Here is a 19,883-nt window from a genome sequence, read left to right as displayed (position 1 = left end):
CAAGCCTACTGTATTAATCAAAACCAACACATTGATTCTATGCAATTAAAAATGCAGTATATAATTATTTCCACAGGAACATAACTGCCATCTGTTATTTTATTAACTCTCATGTCTCTCCATGTCTTGCACTAGTTGCTTCAGCTTTTATGCCAAAATGTAAACAGTATGGATCATGTATATGAAGGTAATACCACTCTAAGTGCCAGATATTATGAAAGAATTTTCAAATAAAATAACAGATTCACTTCTTCTAATATGGTCAGACAGTTTTGCTGTGTACTTCAAGATGGGGAAAGGCAGAAGAGCTATTATAAGATATTCTACTCAGTTCAGTAATAACTTGTCATTGTATATAATATGTTCACTCACAGCATTACAAAAACGGCTATTTTGAAAAATATTGCTATAAATGTCTTCTTTCTTGAAATGCAATGTTTAGACATTTTCCATCACTGAGTGAAAAGCGAAGCTGACAGTGATTTCAATAGGCAATTGCTGCCTAATGTCAATATGACAAGAGATTTTCCACAGTATTTGCACTGAATTACTTCAAGTAAAGGAAAGGAACAAAGGTTAGGGGTTTATCAGAGACCTGTTCTCATGAGTGCCACTACATCTTCATATTGCCCAAATAATACTTGGCTTACAGAAGCACTGATCGTCATTTAAATCAACACAAAGCATCTCCCTCAACCACTTTCTGTTTATTTATTTGCAGGATGGAAAAACAGGTGCTTGACTGGAGTTGTAAAAAGCCTCATAGAAATACTGTTAAAATGTAATTAGTATTGCAATAGAATTTACAAAGTAAAACTTGCAGAGTCTGATCCATTAACATTTGGAAACAGCAGGAAAATGAAAATACTATACGATGCATCTTCAGCAGGGAAAGAAAGCCAACCAGCTGTTAGCATTTGGTGGAGGAAAACTATTTTTAATCTGCAACACTGGCATTAGAGATGTGTGTGTGTTCCCTCCAAGCTCCCATGTGACTGGGAAGATAAAGAAAACAGAATTTTAGGGAACTATAAATATGAAACATTTCAAACAAAATGTGTTGATAGCTTTTGTTTTATATTTTAAAATGTAATGTTTCCAAATAAAACGGAGAACCCACAGGATACTCATGAGTCCAAACACTACATAAATCAGAGCCAAGTAACAAAACAAACAAACAAAAAAGTCCAGTTAGCCATGCAAAGGAGAACTGAGAAATTAATCCCAAGTAGTGAAAACCAACATGACATACTTTGGTTAGCGAAGAGTAATGATATCACTGACACATACCTGATGTATTTGTGTTGGCATTCAATTTGTCTGACCAAACCCTTGATGTTTTCCACACCTTATGTTCCGCACAAGGTTAAGTTCCATACTGCAGTCACTTTTCAACAGTTATGGGTCACAAAGCCACATGACAAACACAACACTACATAGTACCCTACATCAGCTGCACCTGACCCCTTTAGCCAGTATTGCCTGCACTGTACAGCTTCATCTTTCTGAGGAGACAAGCAACAGTAAAATCTTCCCCAGTGTAATAGGGGCCTTCAAATATCTAATCATTTTTCCTGTCCAATATACGATTGAAAATTTTGAGAAGACCAAAGAATTTACCATGCTGATGAGGTGTGCTCATTCATTTTTATGCTTCCTATGTCATTACTGGATGAGATAGCACAATTCAGAATTCCTAGAATGTGGACTAAAGGTAGGCTACCTGTAGCCTATTAAGGATAATGCTCAGAAAACATCAATACGCTGAAGACACTGGCAAATACAGTTGCACTTGTGCAACTGAATCCCACTTAACAACAATGCAAAGGCCACTTTCTAGACTGAGTCATTCATAAATTCCTAGATGGTCTCTCACGCTGTGCTATATTTCAATTGACACTCTACTACATACTTCAGAAGCATAAATTGCATAAAGACAAGTAACTTGCATGGCCTTTTACCTTAAGGATCCTTCATATTAGAATATTCTTTCTTTCCATTTTATAACCATGAACAAAGGAGATCCTCAGCTTTTCATAGGCTATAGATGCAAACCGGATATCCCAGTAGTCCCAAAAAATACCTAATGTACAAATCTAAAACATATTTTGAAAGCAGTTTCGTAAAAAAACCTAAAAAGTACAACTATTAACAAAGTTTGTCTTTGGCACAAAATTCTGCCGTTCTCATGCACAATAATGCAAGGCATATATTATACCAGTGAGAGACCTAAGTTTCTAAAGGTGAGGTGCAGTCTTGGGGAGCATTGCAGGTCACTAAAATATATAGCAACTAAATCTTTAGATAACTGCATATGTACAAGTTCTACTTTACACTTGCAGAAAAAGCAAAGAGGGGAAAAAACATTTCTAAGTACTAATTATTCTGTTAACAGATGAAGAAGTGACCTGATATAGCTTTCTGAGATCCGAAATATCCAGGACAATACAATATGAATTCCCACACTATAATGCAGGCATGCACAATCATGGTAATTTTTAAAAAGCCTATTATCAGGGACAGAAAAAAGACTGTCAAAACAGCACCATTTGAAATATGCTGAGACCTGGAAGCCAAAGCTATACTGAAAGCAGCTGGAAGGACCAAACATACCTTGACAATACACAGTTACACAGTAAATACTTGATGTGGGGGGGAATACATCTTTCCTTACTGAGTAAAATGACTTTGAAAATCTCTCAGGATATCAGCTATAAGTTTTAGAAGTGTTTTGGGGCTCTTCATTCAAATACTTGCAGAATTTAAGGATGACTAAGTTCTAAAAACATGACATTTATACTTTTTATTATTTTATTTTCACCTGAACAATATCTCTAATTATATTTTACAATAGTTGAGGAACATAAAGAATCCATACCCTTCACAGTCTGAGATCCTAATCTTTTCAGATTCAGTCATGGTTTTTCCCAATATTACTTTCAATTCCACAGTAGTTGTTCAAGCTGTTTAAGATCTATTTTATCATCTTTCTAAGCAGGTATAATTTTTTTTAAAAAGAAAACCCTCCCCCGTCTCACTTTTAAACAGGATGGCAGGGAGGATACAATTGCAACTGGCAATCTCAAGTGTAGCTTACCAACAAAAATTTTAGACCAACTGGAAACAACCAAGTAAACACTCCATCTATATTTTATAAGACCTATCATTGTCTATTTGACATTTTTCTGCCTCCTTCTTGTAATATCACAAAGCTTTTAAACAAAGAAAAATAAAAATAAGTTTTTCAAACTTTCTTTCTAAAAGCAATGAAAGAAAGGAAAGTGTCTGATGCAGGAAAGATTTAGGAGATACTGAAATGCATTGGAAGTACAGAGTTGAATATATATTTTTATAACTGATCAAAACTTGCTGTTAATTTATATTATTTTTTGTTAAATTTTTTCTGAACAAACTCATGCTCTGTTCCAACACACACACCTACAGCAAAGTAAAAGTCAGTTATTAATGAAAACATATTGTAAAAAGAAAAAAAATAGAGAACTGTTCTCTAAACGAAGGTCATGTTTAAGATTTTTATTAAATTTCATATTCACAGTTACAAAAGTAGAGCTGAAATCCAGAAATTTTTTTATAATCTTGAAAACTTCCCACCTCAACACCATTATAAGGATAATTTCCAAGAGCATTTCTCATTTTTAGCGCAAAGTGTTCAAGCAGAAAGAAGTCTCTCCATGCTTATTTCATTGCTAAGTAGACCTTATAAGATGTCAAGCAATTAAAAACTGTAAACTAATGGTGATGCAAGATTTAAAAACAATCAAGATTTCTCCATTATTATTGCTTATATAAAATATTTTAGGGCATTGTTTAGCATCCAACAATAACTTCAAAATTGCTAATCCCTCTTGAAAAAGGCTTGCAACATAACCCACTCTTGTACATGCAGACTAGTTCCTTGGGGCAATAATGACCATCACTCTCCCAGGCTTATTCTAATAATACAAAAAAAGACAAATACAATTCCAAAAACCACAAAATGCCTTCTTATTAGCTGGATAGGAAGTTAAGAAAACTTTGAGAAAGTAAAGGGCAAGAAATGAGCAAGGAGTTCCAAGGAGCTTTCTTTTGAGTTGGTAGTGATTTCAGGTCCTAGTAACTATTTTTAGCAGAAATCAAGTTTGAAGAGAGCAGAAGTTTGGCATTTAAAGAATACAGAATCCCTTTCTATTTCATCCATAGCACTTAGGAGCAAGTCTTCTATGCAAAAATCATTAAAATATGAAAAACAAGATAAAAAATTTAATTATTATGAAGTGGATACAGGGATGGTGAATTGTTAACAAGCTCACAGGTATCTTCTGGCAGTCGTTCTGATGGAATAATTTATTGCAAGATAGTAAATTGATCTGACCCCTTACAACTATTTTTAAGCAGAATTAGATCTTCATAAAGCAAAATGCTAATGAATAAAACGGGAAAAAACAGAGAACTGAGAGAGATGCTAATTACTTCTTGTTCATTGTTATTGCCACAGGACACTGACCACTGTTCTCACCCTCTCCCCCATTTTAGAGAAGAAAATACAACTCGGTTGCCAAATCTAAAACAAGATCAGGCAGAATTTTTCGTGCTTTTTAAGAAGTCTCCACCACATATCTTAATTCACACAGAATGCATAGGCATTTAAAGTCAAATATGTTTTTCCTGACAAGCCCCTTTGTTTACCTTGCACTTATGGCATGCAGCCATAGAAAAACTAAGACACCAGCAAAGCAAACCTTTAAAACAGGTAAGACAACATAAGTGACAATATCAATTTAATTAATAAAATTCTTAATATCACTTATTCTAGGAGTAAACTTTGGTTTTTTAAACAGGAAAGTCTCCAAGTAGTTTCCAACATAAAGAAACAGTGATTAGCAGCCTGATTCCCGGTGCAGACCATCTCACTCAACAACCATTGTGCACAGAGCTTTTGACAGGTGACTAAAGCTTTATGGAATGTGGGCAAAGATATCCATGTCAGAGAGCGATCTTTATCAAACACTCTGTCACCAGGAAGAATAACCATGTCACTCCCGCAAGGGAGCACTTCCAAATGCTGTGGCGTTCCCACAGTGCTGCAATGGGTACGCTGGAATTAAGTACCTCAGGCCACAGTTATCTGACCCTTAGGAGAGTGCCACAGCTAGTGCTAATCACGACCACAGTTTTTAAAATTGCGGCGTAGGACCACCATGATGACAACAAAGCATCAATTCACTAGACACCAAATACTCGACTTTCAAGTGAAGCTCAACATGAACATGATCAGAGAAGAACCGCAGAGACAAAAGACATTGCAGCATGATGACCCATGCTTTATCTGGATGCACACAGCTACCTTCTGAAATTCTATTGCCTCACTAGATGAACGTGAAATTATCACCAGTAATTACTGTAGCAATCTGTGCCTCTGGAAACATTAACAGTTAGATCAAGAAAATACTCAAGGGAAGTTGTGTAGTTTCGTTTTCTTCTGCTACTTCCATGACAGAATTATTGCTAACAGCTCTACTTCACCTTTCTAAATTGGATTTTGCCACAAAGCAGTATTGTCTACTAGCATACCACAGGTTGCACATTATGATGACAGTCAATTCAAACACTCTGCAAGAGCCAAATGCATGTATCATTTAAATTCAGAATCCTCTTTTGAAACTTCTCACATATCAAAGCTGTGTCCTACCTCCACAAAACCAAAGTGATAGTGGATTATTATCACAGAGAGTCACACTGTATCATTTATTTTAATTCTTTCATTTTAAGAACTAGTGACAATGATGTCAATAAGAAAATCTTTTGGGATAAAGTAACTATCATTTCAGCTCTATAGCAAGTTTACTGCTTATTTAAACGCACCTTAGTGTCTTATACTGCCATCCACATTATGTGAGCTTCTTTGTGTAAGCCCATGGGAACAGAAATGAGGAATTCCTTTTGTCTCTGATGTCCCATCTGCAGTAAGGATTACAGTTAAGACTATTTTAACTTGACTAATATACTTTTCTCTATTTGTCTCTTTTTTTATGTGTGTTTGGCTTTTTGTGGTTTTTGTTTTATTTTGGTTTTTTTAAGGGTTTAGCATTTTTGAGACACCAGATAAATTAATATGGTCAACAGTAACCATACATAGATGATTATTTAAATACTTGACACTTGACTTCCTCTCAATAGCCTATCCACAAGTAAATATTGCAACCAGTTTCGCATGTGAGTAACTGCTTGTTATTTGGTACAACTATGAAATACCAAGATGAGGAAAAAAAATTCTTCAAGGAAGGCTACAAACATGTTCCAAAATACATATGATACTTTGCAATACATTTAGAACCAAGTTCTATGTTATAAAATCCAAATTTAAAAGTGCAGTTACAAAATTAGTAGCTTACCCGAGTGAAGTAACATCTGTTACAAATTACACAAACCCCCAGAATCCAGCGAGTTACAATGAATCCTCTACTTACCCCTTCAAAACAAAAGTTCTATTTAAGCAAAGGGATGTGCTAAATAACACACAGATATGTCACAGAATTTGTGATAGTCAATGAATATTGAAGACAGAGTTTCACTGTGAAGCTGTGGTTGAATTGGCAGCAACGTATATAAAATATAGCCAAACATGAGCTAAATGGAGACAGAGAGGTGGAGAGTTTGTTTTAAATCACCAAATATATGGCATTGTGTAATGACAACCAAAAAAATTTTACAATAAAGGAACAAATTTTGAACAGTTGAAGTTGCACACTTCGTATATTAACATAAGCTGTGATCCTAAACAAACAATTAAAAAAACCAGGAGCCTCAACCTGCGAATTTTTAATTGCATTTCAGTGCAATGGGATCTATAGATGGTCAAGAAATCAATACAAACCCTTTATATCATACTTCTGCAAACATTTAAGTACAGTGAAGCTCTATGGGTTAAATCAAAGATTTGCTAACTCCAGTGGGAACACTGCCTTGATTCAGTAAAGGCAGGATTTCATCCTGCTAAAGACCACTACTCTCATTGTCATCAGTCATACTCACCTAGTGGGGGCAAAAAGCATTTCCAGCATGTTAAGATAGCAGGTGATGAGTGTAGTTTTAGAAATCTAGAATAAATCCACAAATTATTGCTACCCAGAAAGTACATAGTAAAACATGTCCTAGATGAGCTTAATTTCATATTTATATTTTACTGTAATAATGAAAAATAAAAACATGTTGACAAACAGATCTTTCAAAGGGTAATAAAAACAAATCCAACTAACACATAATATTGATATTTTTCTGTCTGTATAGATGAATACAAAGCCACTTCAGCAAACTCTATTCCAACACCTTGAACAATAAAAGTATCAATATTTTAAAAAAACAGCAAGCCAGTCAAGACAGTGACGTTCTAAGCTAAATTCCAAGTCATTGCCAATCCCACTTGAAATTTTGGCACTTCTAATTTATACTGAACCACCTGAAGAAATTTCCAGAACTTCCCATTCAGGTTGAGCTAGCATATAATTTTAAGTGATTAGAAAACATCATGGTTACTAACACAGTGTCTGGGAGTAAAAGTAAGACTAAGAATGATTAAACTAAAATTACACACTCTGGAAGCAAATTCTAAACATAGCAACCAAAGAAAATGGATGGCAGGCTAATTAGAAGCTCAAACTTAACTATAACACTAATTTCATGACATCTCTCATTAAAATTACTTTTCTATTTTGAGACACATTATAGAATTTCTCTATTATTAGTAAAACCTTGAGAACACGTGCCAGAACATTTGGAAATAAAATGGGCTTCTCAAGCCAAAGTGCAAAGGTCACAGAACACATGAATTGCTTGCTTGAATACTTTGTCTTTGAATTACAAGTTTTCCATAATTTCTTCCATTTTTCTGTACTGAAAGAGACATAACCATTTCAAAACAAAGGAGCATCATGATGAAACGCAGATTTTGTAAAACTCAGTCAAAAAAACACAGTTTATAAACCTTGAAGAGAATTCAGCAAAGAGAATGGAGTTCACTATGTCTTATTGGATTTACTAGCAAAAAAAAAAGAAAGTTTCAAAACAGTCATTTAGTGAAAGTAAAAATTCATTGTTCATGCAAGGTGCCACACCAATAAATTTCAGACAAAGCAGACTCTTGCGTTCCTCCACAGATGAAGTATAGCACAGACCACATTAATGCTCCACAACAATATCCAGCAAAAAAACCTTTACAAACTACATCCTACTTCATATGACAATCGACTTCTAAGCCAACAGTTACTGCCATACAGGTACGATTATTTTAAATTATGTAGATTTCATTTTCTGGGGTCAAGACAAGTACTGAAAGACCAAAAATACTCTATTGCCAAGTCACACAGCAGGCAGACTTAAACCTAATACTGAAGCAGTAAAGAGCTTATCAGATCCGTGCTTGAAGCACTTCATCTACAGAAAGAAAACAACAACAAAGTAACCACCTGAAGTAACATTACAGTGTGTTCAACAGCAACTTCTAGGAGTTTATGAAAAGAACATTTTTAGGTCACCAAATTCATTGTGCTGCAGATAATGACCAATGATACTCATTATTCTGCACACCTGGAAGCGCACCTTCTAACTCTCTTCTCTCAAACTGACAAATTAAGAAAATTTCCAACTGAAATACCCTGCTTATTCACAAGCACAAAGCCCACAGGCACACAATCAGGTTTTCTTTACATGCACACCTGCCCTAGCCACACTCAGGCTGTGCGTTCTGCCAGTTAAACGTAAGAGTTAGAACTTGGGCAGAAATACCAAAAGAAACCCTACCCAAAATAAGAAAACATTCATCCCCAAAACTGGTTCATTTTATGTTCAAAATAAGATGAGCAGCAAAACTAGTAATTATTTTAGAGTGTAAAGCCCACGTTATCAGAGGATTATTCTGGTGAAGTAAGCATGTATCACCACAGGTTATGGGTTGGTTTCCAATAAAGTAAAAGCCACCATTATATATGCACATACGTACTTACAGGATTGGGGCTTTACTATTAATCATAACATTCTGTGTTGTTCTCCTGCTGCTCCTCTAAACAGAGTTGAAGTTATACGGCTTTCTAACTTTCATTTCAATATACATTATTTAATGACGTGTTTATAGTCCCTTAGTCTTTGAGAAATGTCACCAAAAACAATTCACAATTGGCACTGTAGGCAGAAGTCCTTCACCTATGTGTTTGGAAATACCACTTTTTACCTACTTTCAGCAAGGCAACGGCTAACTCCAATCATATCCCACATTGTTGTTCTTTTCCTTAAAACTAATGAAAAGATGGAAGAGTTAATAAGCAATATAATGAAACACCTTCCAATATGTTTAGCACCAATTGTCTTCCAAAAGACAAGATGTGTTAATCTCAAAATGTCTGTTTGCCAGACATTTTTGACCTGGCCTCACCATCTATTACCCCAGCATGCTGACAGAAAAGCAAGACAGTTCAAGCCACCTGGAGTTATAGGGGAACAGTTTCTCGCCTTTAAAAAGGTTTTGGAGGCACATAAAAAGATTCACAGTTCAATTCAACATTTCTTACTAGAAGAAAGCCATTCTTTCCATGAAGGAAAACGTGTTAAATAGCCTACCATCAAATGCATAATGATTAAGGTATTGAGATAGCAACTTTCCATGCAAACATCTCATTCCTCAACTTCTCCTTTATTCTAACAGACAGCTGAGTCTATGGAGGAGATGGGATGTGTATAGTCTTTTTCAAGTCCTGCTGACCCAGATTAAGATTCCCACTGGGGCTGCTAGAAGCAGGGGAGTAAAGGAAAGAGATAGCAAGCGTCAGGCATGCTTCACTGTCTGAAATGTGATAATTAACCTTGTAACTTTCCCTGGTTTAAATCCAGAAAAATCTCCTCATTATCTGAGCATAAGTTTATGAATAGTTCTACTGCACAACATTTGGATTAACAAGTAGTACCCTCCATTATGTAGAGCAGGAAAGAGCTCACTTTTCAATGCTAATATATAACCACACGCAAACACACCCCACTAAATTAGTAACAAATGCACTTACTGATTTTGGACGAGATAGATTTTCTGATAAGAAAAGATTTTCCTTAAAAAAAAAAAAAAAAGGCTCAATTTGTTCCCCTGATGTAATACAGCTGAAGTTCACGTCCCAGTTCAGTCAAATCTAATAGTTTTAACTTAGTTTCAACGATTACTGGTCATAACAAGATGTATTCAAAGGGGTATTTATGTTTGCTTTATTCTATTGCATCAAAGTTAGGAAAACACATCTGGGTAGCGTACATTCTAGCCACACCGCAGACTAAAAATCCAGATAAACGTTTTGTCTAGAGGAATGACTAAATAAGTTGGCCAAATATCAGAACAAATTCACTTTGATGTTTTAAGTTGGTGGAGCTCAGAAACATGACCTAAGTTATATAGTTACATCCTCCGAAAAAGTAGCAACCCTCTCTTTCTTTAGCATCTGACAGAGTGGGGCGGGGTGGGGGAAGAAGGATTTGTTATGAAATTCATAATTCAACATGAAAAAAATGATAGGAACCTAAGGAAAAACATTTGCCTACTTTCACTCATATTCATGAATATGAGTGTATTCATATCTTTTCCACAACCACTTTCAGTGCTTGCATCCACTGTAACAAACAAATGCCGTGGAGTCTGATTAGGAGCCCATAAAGAAGGATGGCATTTGAGATTCCCACCACAGGTGCACACCTGAAATCAGCTGAAATCAAATCACATCAACAGGTTCCATGTAAGCAATTCCCTCAAGAGTGATGCTGAGACACTTGTCAAAAATTAATGGTGAAAATACATAAAAATAGATAAAACCTCATATCAGGTGTAGAACGAACTTACTGAGCTCCATCAATCGCATAAGAAAGCAGACAGCTGGCATGGTGTTAAATGATAGGGCTGGAGAGAATTACTGAGCACCATTCCTGTGGGAAGAAGTACTAAAGAAAATCCGCTGTGCAATGACAATATGAACCAAACGTTATGTTCTTTACTAAATGGAAAATTCCTAGGGGAATATATAAAACAAAAATCATTTCCCAAAGGAAATAACTCTGTTGCAAAGCTTACCGTTAAAGGAATTGCAGGAAGAAATACCTGTTACCCTCGCAGTGCAAAGAAACTATGAAAAGCCAGGAAGATATGCTCTCCTGATTTCTTTTGGAGCAAATAAAAGAATATAGCTGTTTAAAACAGAGTGAGATCCACTAAGACAAATTCTAAGATGAGGTGGCTAATTTCCCTTAATTTCCTTTATAAACTGTGGAGAGAGAGTTACTTTTTTTTTTTTTAACCATAGAAGGTATCTAACTTTCAGTGCCTTTGGCTCCAGAAGACCCTTCTTTGTCTCTATTGACTACAAAGGAAATCTAACTTTCTAGGTGAACTGCTTTTGTGAATCTCACCCACCCACATCATAACAAAGCAATCCCACCTATTCAAAGGATATGCATAGACAATTGTTAGCAATAAATACTGTAATTAAACATATGAGAAATAGTATCAAAGAACAATTTAATCTCATCAGAGTCAATCAATTCATTATCAATAAATGTAACAGACCATAAGCAAGATGTTGCTGTATGTTTAGGTACTCCAGTACAGATGTATTCTTGTGCCTCACAACACTGTACATCAGGACCCCCTTAAAATGTATAGAAGAGGTGGAAATCTTAATTTTCTTCTTCTGTAAGAACAGCTATAAAAGTTGGAGGACATTACAAATTTTTATTTTTACAATAGCAGCTACTCTTAATACAGCATTTGTAGGCTGTATTAAGTATGAGTTAGTAAGGCTGTATGAGTTAGTGATCATCCCTTAAATGCCAATGAGACAAATTAAGAGTATTTTTTTTGCAACACATATGCTTGTAAATGGCATCTTTTTACAGTGTTCATAACACTTCAAGACAAAAACAAAATACAGACAGAAGTCAATTCATGTGATGAGAATGACTTTTCAGATTTCATTAAAACTGAAGTACTGAATTCAAGGGAGCATTTGGAACTTAACACTGCACTGAGCATTGAAGGATCTCATTTGAATTTTTTATATTTACAAATTTAAAAAGCACAGTAACTAATTCTGTGAGTTAGATATTGGTCATTTCCTACATAGACACATTGTTAATTCTACTACATGAGGGGCATTTCCAGCATTTCCCTATCATTTGGAGTTATTTCCTCTACTTCCTACAGGGAAGTCTTCCAGTTAAAGGCACCGTTTCTTTCTTACAGCACACACAAGGATAACTGTACACACAATGAAGTTTCTTCAACTATCAGTTTGACTCTCCACATACTCAGATGACAAAGCTTTAACTACCACTTCACAGCATTGCTGCACATTGTAATCTGCACATCATTTGTTTGATTAGCATTCTGCATCTCAGTAGAATGACTGAACTGCCAACATACAGAGCCACGGTATGTGAAGTAGTTTAAAAATACATTAATAACCTGCATCCCTAAGTTATGTGCTTCTGAAAATCTTACTCTTCTTCAAAAGCCTTAAAGAATTCTTGGGGGTCCCTTCCAATTCAGGATATCCTATGAAAAGTATGTATCCTGAAAGCAGCTTTCATTCCTTTATTCTAGAGTAAAAAGTAAAGTTATCCCCAAGACTGTCAAGTCACTTGGCACTACTCTAAGCCTCTAAGCCTTTGTAAGGCAAAAGAATAGAGCAATGACAATATCACGCCACTTATCAGTCCTCCTGTTCTGGACATTGGAGACACACCTCAAGTAATTCCTTAGGATCAAGCACAAAACTATATTGTTAGGTTCTATTTTCCACAACTCCTGTTTGACTGGAACAATCAGTCACCTCTAAATGACTACAGTAGTAGTCATCTGCAGTATCCTGCAGTCATCTTTTCTAGTATGATCTAAGCACTTTAACTGAAATAATTTTCTTAAATACAGTATAAGTAGGTCAAACTTCCTAGTTGGTTTGGGTTTTTTGTCAACAAGTGTAAAAACATAGATTTTCCCTCCACAGTTGTTCTATTGTAATTAAATTTAATTATAATTAAAAAATTAAATCTTGTCCAATTATAAAAAGTAAAATTGATGCCACTATAATGAAACCAGACATTTTCCTTAAGTCAAAGTAAGCTTTGTCACTGACTTCAACCCGAGATTTTACCTGAGGAAAAAATAAAATGGATAATCTAATAGAGAATTATCCTCTATTAGATAATCCTAATTCTTAGTATATAATTATATACTAATACACTAAATATGCATAATTCTTAATATATAATTCTATTCTTAAATAGCAGTTTTCTGTGTGTGGATGCTATCAGCTACTATCATTCATACCACTGTTCACAGAAACAGAAAAATTGAAACAAACTGAAGCAAAGGGTTACCCTGATGCAATAATTCACTTTATAAAAAGTAGCTCTGTATTAAATGAAAACAAATCTTTCCCCCAAAGTTAATATTCAGCATTTTCAACATTCAAAGATCACTACCATTATCAGGAGTTATTATCAGAGCACTGATGGACAAAATCCCTTTCAAAATGGCAAGGGGGTACTTCTGTCAGTAATTATCCTTGCTAATTGGAAACTGCCCTCTTTCATTTAGTCTCTTCTAGTGAGTGCTCCTCTTGTCTGTTTTTCTCCATGTGATATCAGCCAATGCCTCTCTCAATTCCCCTGTTACTCTATTTAACAGTGTTAATCCTCCATAATCACGTTTTCTTTTCAAATGTCTTCCAATTTTCAATATGTTTCAACTGGGTGTTTCTCAATTTATTTCTTTACTATCAATCTATGAAAACATTGCAAAGGATTTTTTTTTTTGGTCACTTGATATAACTGGTGGATAAGTTAGGAGCATATCTTATGTATGACAGGGCACCAGGATATTCTTTTCTTTCAGCTTTGATGGTGATGTTTCACAGCTGACATACAAACAGATTCTACAAATAAGTTTTATCTGAATCTATAATCCACCTACAGGTCTTTGAAAAGCAGCATAGTTTTTGTCCCCTCTCCTTTATCGTCAGGTACTCCCAATCTTCCCTGTCATTTTGTGATGATTTTGCAGAATTATATCCATAACAAACAGTCAAAATGGAATACAAACTATACAGAGTAACAACAATCCTGAACTTATAGCATTTTCCTTTACCACTGCACAAAAAATTCAAAAGCATTTAAACAATAAGGAGTAAATTTTTTTAATAGTTTAAACTAAACATATAATAAAGGAAGAGAAATAAAATCTCATATCTTTCCACAGAGTTGTATAAAGTGTTATTGATTATATTGTACTCCCACATAACTTTCTAACAAAATTCCATTTCAGCCATTCCATTATTTTACCCACGACTAATGTCAGACCAATACCCTTACACTTATTTCAGTCTTCCTTTAATTCATCTGAATATCAACTTTACCCAGTTCTCTGGAACTGCCCTCCTCTGTTGCTTCTCATTGACCTTACTTGTACAGGGGATTGTTTGTCCAAACTTTTAACATTCTTAAATATGAGCTAAACTATCACTGAGGATTTTAAAAGGTTTACAGTAATGTTTAATATTCTCCCTAGTGACTGCTGGAAACTATTACATCATTTGATGGGAACAAAACTTTTCCCTTTAGATCAGTGATGAATATATATTCAACATTTCTGCTTCTTGAAGTTACTATGTCACATCACAGCTGACAAAAAAAAACAACAATAAAGTAACATTTCTAATGGTAAAAAGTATCTCATATGAATGTACCAGTCTCAGGTAGTTAAAACTTTTCAGATTCTGGAAGATTTAAATGCAAAATAATATTCTAACATCCTTGTTTGCAGAATGACTCCCTCATACTGACCTGTCTACATGGATTTCAAAACTGATCAGAAGAAAGCTTGAGAAAAATATGCTATTAACTAATTAACTTAAGTAGGCAGGGGATCAAGCAGGTTTCTTCCCCATTGTGCTGAGTCTATTAACCCTACCTTCTGTTCTCAACCTGACCGATACTTCTACCAGACACACAAATACCTCTGCACCAAAGAAAACTCACACCTGCACTAAATGTATTCTTAGAGCTTTTCCTTAATCTGTGTCACAAATGTAACTACAACAACTGAATTTCTATCTCCTTCCATTCCTTTATGCTTCAAAAACATCTGATGTCACAAGTTCAGTAAGCAAAATATCAGCTCATTTGCTTTAAGTTAACCCAATTAAGTAATTTAGAACTCATTTTTTAGAGACTTCAGTTTGTATACACAGAAACTGTATATATTATTAGCAGTGTGTTCTTAAATTTCTTATGATGACAAAAGTATCTCAGTATGTATACAGATTTTTTAGTACATAAATGCATTATGAAAAGTGTTTGAAAGCATCAGTGGCATTTGTGACTACAAAACTGATGTGCTTGTCAATCTGTTACATTACACTATCAAATAAGGTCTTGGGTGACTGTAATTCAATTTTTCACTATATTTTACATTATTCAAACTTCTGATTATACTATGAAAGTTTCATGTAAACTGGAAGCACGGGGGCAGTTATGTTCCACAGTAATACAGCATCGCTCAAAAGGTGTTTGCTTCCCAGTAAGGGTCAGATTTTGTTTATATTGCATGGTTCCCTAAATCAGCTGGGACACTAGTCGTACTCAGGATTTCTAATGGGAGTTAAGATTTGCAGGATTCAACCAGTGAAGATTCCTGGGTTTTATTCTCCACAGCTAGGGAGACTACAGGACAGAATATTTATAGAATAGGATATTTTGAGAGAGAGAGAATTTATATATTTTCTCCATATATGGAGAACATGTACATTCTATATATAATATAGAAAGGATATTTTTAGAGACACATCTTCACTGCTGCAAACTATTCTCACAAGAAAGCAATTAGCATTTAATTGAGTAATTGTCAAGCAGAACATGACACTTCTGTGTCTGGTCTTGTTCCTATTAATTTTTAAGAGTCAAACAAGTAAAGAGCTTTTCCCTATATCCCAGTACAACTACTTTTATTGATGTTCAAATAATTGATGATGTGACAACAGGTATCAATATACTTGTCAAAACAAATATATTCCACATACTACTTGAATAAGATCCCTATAATTGAAAGGCTAATACATTAAACCATGGTACCATATACTATGTGGGCAGAAAGAAAAGTATATGTTCTCATTACATGCTCACCACTTTATTTCCAGTCTTACTCTGCCTGCTTGGCAGCACATGAAATTATTTTAATGTGAAAATGCCCAGTTTTAAAAATAAATTGGGTTCTCTTATCTTTTTATGTAATATCTTGTTTTCATTCAAGAACTAATAGTAAAAGCAAGATTAAGAAACTCCCACCATGTTTTTCATATCACTGCTAGAACACGGTAGCCTAAATTTTTTCTCATTCCAACACAATTTCTAATTGCTTTAGAATGCATTACTTGAATGGTCTTTAATTTGAATAATTAATTTGGATAATTTTTACTTTGATTTGCTGTATTTTCTGAGTCTTAACTCAGCCTTCTGTTAATCAGAGGTATGCTTTGATTTTGCTTAAGAGCATTTAATTATCATATAGTATAACACCAAGACTTAAGGGCAGTTTTATGTCTTCATTACCCTAAGTGGTATCAGCTTCTTATCAAAAATTCTGCATGCAAGCTTAATTAAAACATGATGGCAGACAAAGAATGAGTTAATTTAAAATGCAAATATAAAACATATCCTAAGTATAAAGCACAGACTGCACATCACTATAGGGTACATACCAAAGCACAACTTTTGATTATTTAAGTGTCCAGCAAAGAACTGTTTTACAAACAGGTCAGAATCCACACAAGTCCTTGAAAGAAGTTGTGATCATAAAGGGCAACTTTAAAAGCAATGGTCCTCCACACCCATGAAGTTAATGTGAATGGCAAACACATTCCTCACAGCGTAAGGTGACATTTATTGTTTCTAACTGGGTTTCTGTGACTTCTTCAAGCCAGGGAAAATTCTGTCTCAAATTGATAAACTTTTTACAGCCACCTGGTTCTGATGAACAGGAAAACATCCACGTGAACTTCAAATAGTATATTGTGCACTCTGACCTCTGAAGTCAAACGTACATGCAAATAAAGCCTGAAATGTTTCAAGAAAGCAATTTCTACTGGTGCATATTAAAATGCAAATTGCAGGAGATTAGCCTAATAACTCACAAATGCTAACCTTAAAATAATCTGTTTCTAATCCCCCCCTAATTTAAAACCAAATATTTTAATAAGCAGGTTCTTTATCAACTGCTTTCCCCCCATCAATGCTTTTCCCCCTTAAGAGCTATATTATTTTTCCACAGTGTTGATTTGATGATGTTTTCCCATTAATGGAAATTAAGCAAGGTTTCTGCCAAAGAAACAGAAAACTTTTTAAGTGAATTATTTTCTCTACACATTTAGCTGCTTTCATGCTTCCAGAACAAGACTTACCACCTTCTTTTTAATCTTTATCTTAACTAAAGATTTTGATATAGTAGAAATGTTACCAGCTCTTTGTATCTCAGGTGAAGAAGAATAATGTGTCACTGGGCACATTTTCCTCTTTGTTCTAGTTAGTACTATTAAGACCTTCTAAATGAGTATTTTAACAAGTATATTCTTGATTCCACACCTTTATCTCAACTTGTCAACAAGCTCTGCTCCCCATGGAAACAAACAATAAAAGACTAACTTGACATCTTTAACAAAGGCTCTGTCCTTCAAAGACACTGGGGTGAAGAAGCAATTTAATTAGGATGGGAAAAGAAGCTGCCAATCAAATTTTAAAACACCATTCATTAGATGGGTTAATAGGTAAAAAGAGTGCCACAATTTCTGGAATCCAATCTCTTTCACTGCTGCAAGCAATACCTCATTGAACATGAATTGCTAAAAGGATTGACATAATATATTTTGGGGGAGGGAAGGGTTAGAAATGTTCACATATTCCAGTGAATCACTCTGCCATAATCTTGCAAAGTAAGACTGGTATATACCCCTTGGGCAAACACCTGTTTACGGATTGCGACGTATCATTAAACGTGACTTCACCTTCTTTTATGCTCCATGCCAAATTCAGTACAACTCACTTGGGTTATGCCAGACCAGCATTCCATTCCCATGTTCTGGACAATTAATTGCAACCTTCAATTTGACTACTTATCTAAGGTGTTTAAAACAGTGCCTGAAAACAGGGAAAGAAACAGAAACAGCTTTCAGATTTTCCACCTCAAGAAATGGTGCCACTAGCTTAGTTAACACAAACACACCCCCAAAAACTACAAACGAATGAGGCAAATTATTAACCCACAAATTGTACGGCACTTCTCATTTGTTCATTGATGATGTTATACAAATTTATAGAGTAACCTTCTTAAATACCGAAATATAAACAAACATGTCAGCACACAGCGGAGAAAACATTCTACTCTGAAAATTACTCGAAGGACTAAAAAAAGCTTTTTGTCATCAACAGCATTTTTGCCAAATTCAAGTATGCAGATACTTATATTTTGTAGGTTTTGATGAAAATTAACCAACTTTAACAAACAATAAAAAAGTAAAATGATGATGTATCTATTCCTTTGAACAACATCAGTAAGAGTCACGTGCAAACTCAGAAACCTAATTCAATAATATGTAAGCTACTTAAGTACCGTAGATCGATATTCAAATGAACCAAATATCTTCCAATAATTTTGGAGAATGCGAATACTCTAAACGCCTTAAAGTTTATTGTTATTTCAGATACCTAAATAAGGCCTAGGAACCTACAGTAAACTATGTAAAATTTGAAAGTGTAAAGACTGGTACTTTTTGTATACAAAACATCCACCCATCTGCCATTTATTACTGTACATTCTCATTATTTTTATTATTGCCATCATTCTTTTGACTGTGCTGTAGAACCGTAGATAACCATGGTTAGAAATAACACAAGAAAGACTGATGGAATATTATAAATACACACTGTTTTAGTTGTAGTGGACCACATCCTGGTTACTAGGCAGATGTTTGCTTTCTGCAAACATACAGTAAATGCATACCATCTAAGCCAAAATGGGGGGCACTTCCTACATTGCTTCCTCAAGTATTAAAGACTTCAAAGCAGCGAAGCCAGCTCCGTGCCTGCAAGATTCCCTACTAGTCTGCCCAACCTGTCTGTACCATCCCAGTGAGCACAGCAGGCTCTGCTTTGCACCCGCTGCAAAGCCACTGCCCCACACAATGCTCCACAGCACACCAAGCCTGCAAGTAGTCACAGATGCCAAGATCTCAGCGTGCTCTAGCGGATATCTGGGACATGCTGGCATGTTGTCCCCACATGCTATTTTGGAGGGAGCGCTGGAGTCTCTCTTTAAAAGCAGTATGGTCACAGGGTCTATAACAGGCCCCCATACTCCATCCCAAGAACAGCTGCCCTTGAGTGATTCTGAGTGAAATAAAATTCACTTTGAAGTCCGTGACAGCCAAACAAGAGGTAAAGACTTCCCAAAATTCCCCAAACAGGCTAGACAAGTCCTTTTTCTGGTGCTGAATATTAAGAGGCAAGATACAAATGTGCTAGCTAATGCTTTTCTCAAGTTTTATGCCAGACAGGCCCAATGATTGCACACTCAGTGTTTTTGACTGTGAAGACACTGTATTGACCTAATAGTTTATGCCCAATATTTATATTCAGTTTTTTATTTATTAATGAAAATATAAGTTAAAAAGTCTCACATTTTAAATCTGAGAAAACTATTGCCAGGCACCTGATAAAATAAATCACTAAAATAATTAAGATTAATTCATATTACAGTGTGTTCTGAATAGTATTTACATGACAGTTCCCTGTGTGCTTCAAATACACATAATAAC

At 35.1% G+C, this 19,883-nt stretch overlaps 1 protein-coding gene across 6 annotated transcripts in view; it reads right to left on the bottom strand.

Annotated features, from left to right (window-relative positions):
* BBS9 (Bardet-Biedl syndrome 9) overlaps positions 1-19,883 on the bottom strand; it is a 299,630-nt gene that overhangs the window by 173,615 nt on the left and 106,132 nt on the right. The gene's annotated exons all lie outside the window — the stretch shown is intronic.

Source organism: Pipra filicauda, unplaced genomic scaffold (genome assembly GCF_003945595.2).
Source record: "Pipra filicauda isolate LSUMZ 115617 unplaced genomic scaffold, ASM394559v2 scaffold62_size3274119_pilon, whole genome shotgun sequence".
In the NCBI taxonomy this organism is placed as follows: Eukaryota; Metazoa; Chordata; class Aves; order Passeriformes; family Pipridae; genus Pipra; species Pipra filicauda.
This window is presented reverse-complemented; position numbering and strand designations above follow the sequence as displayed.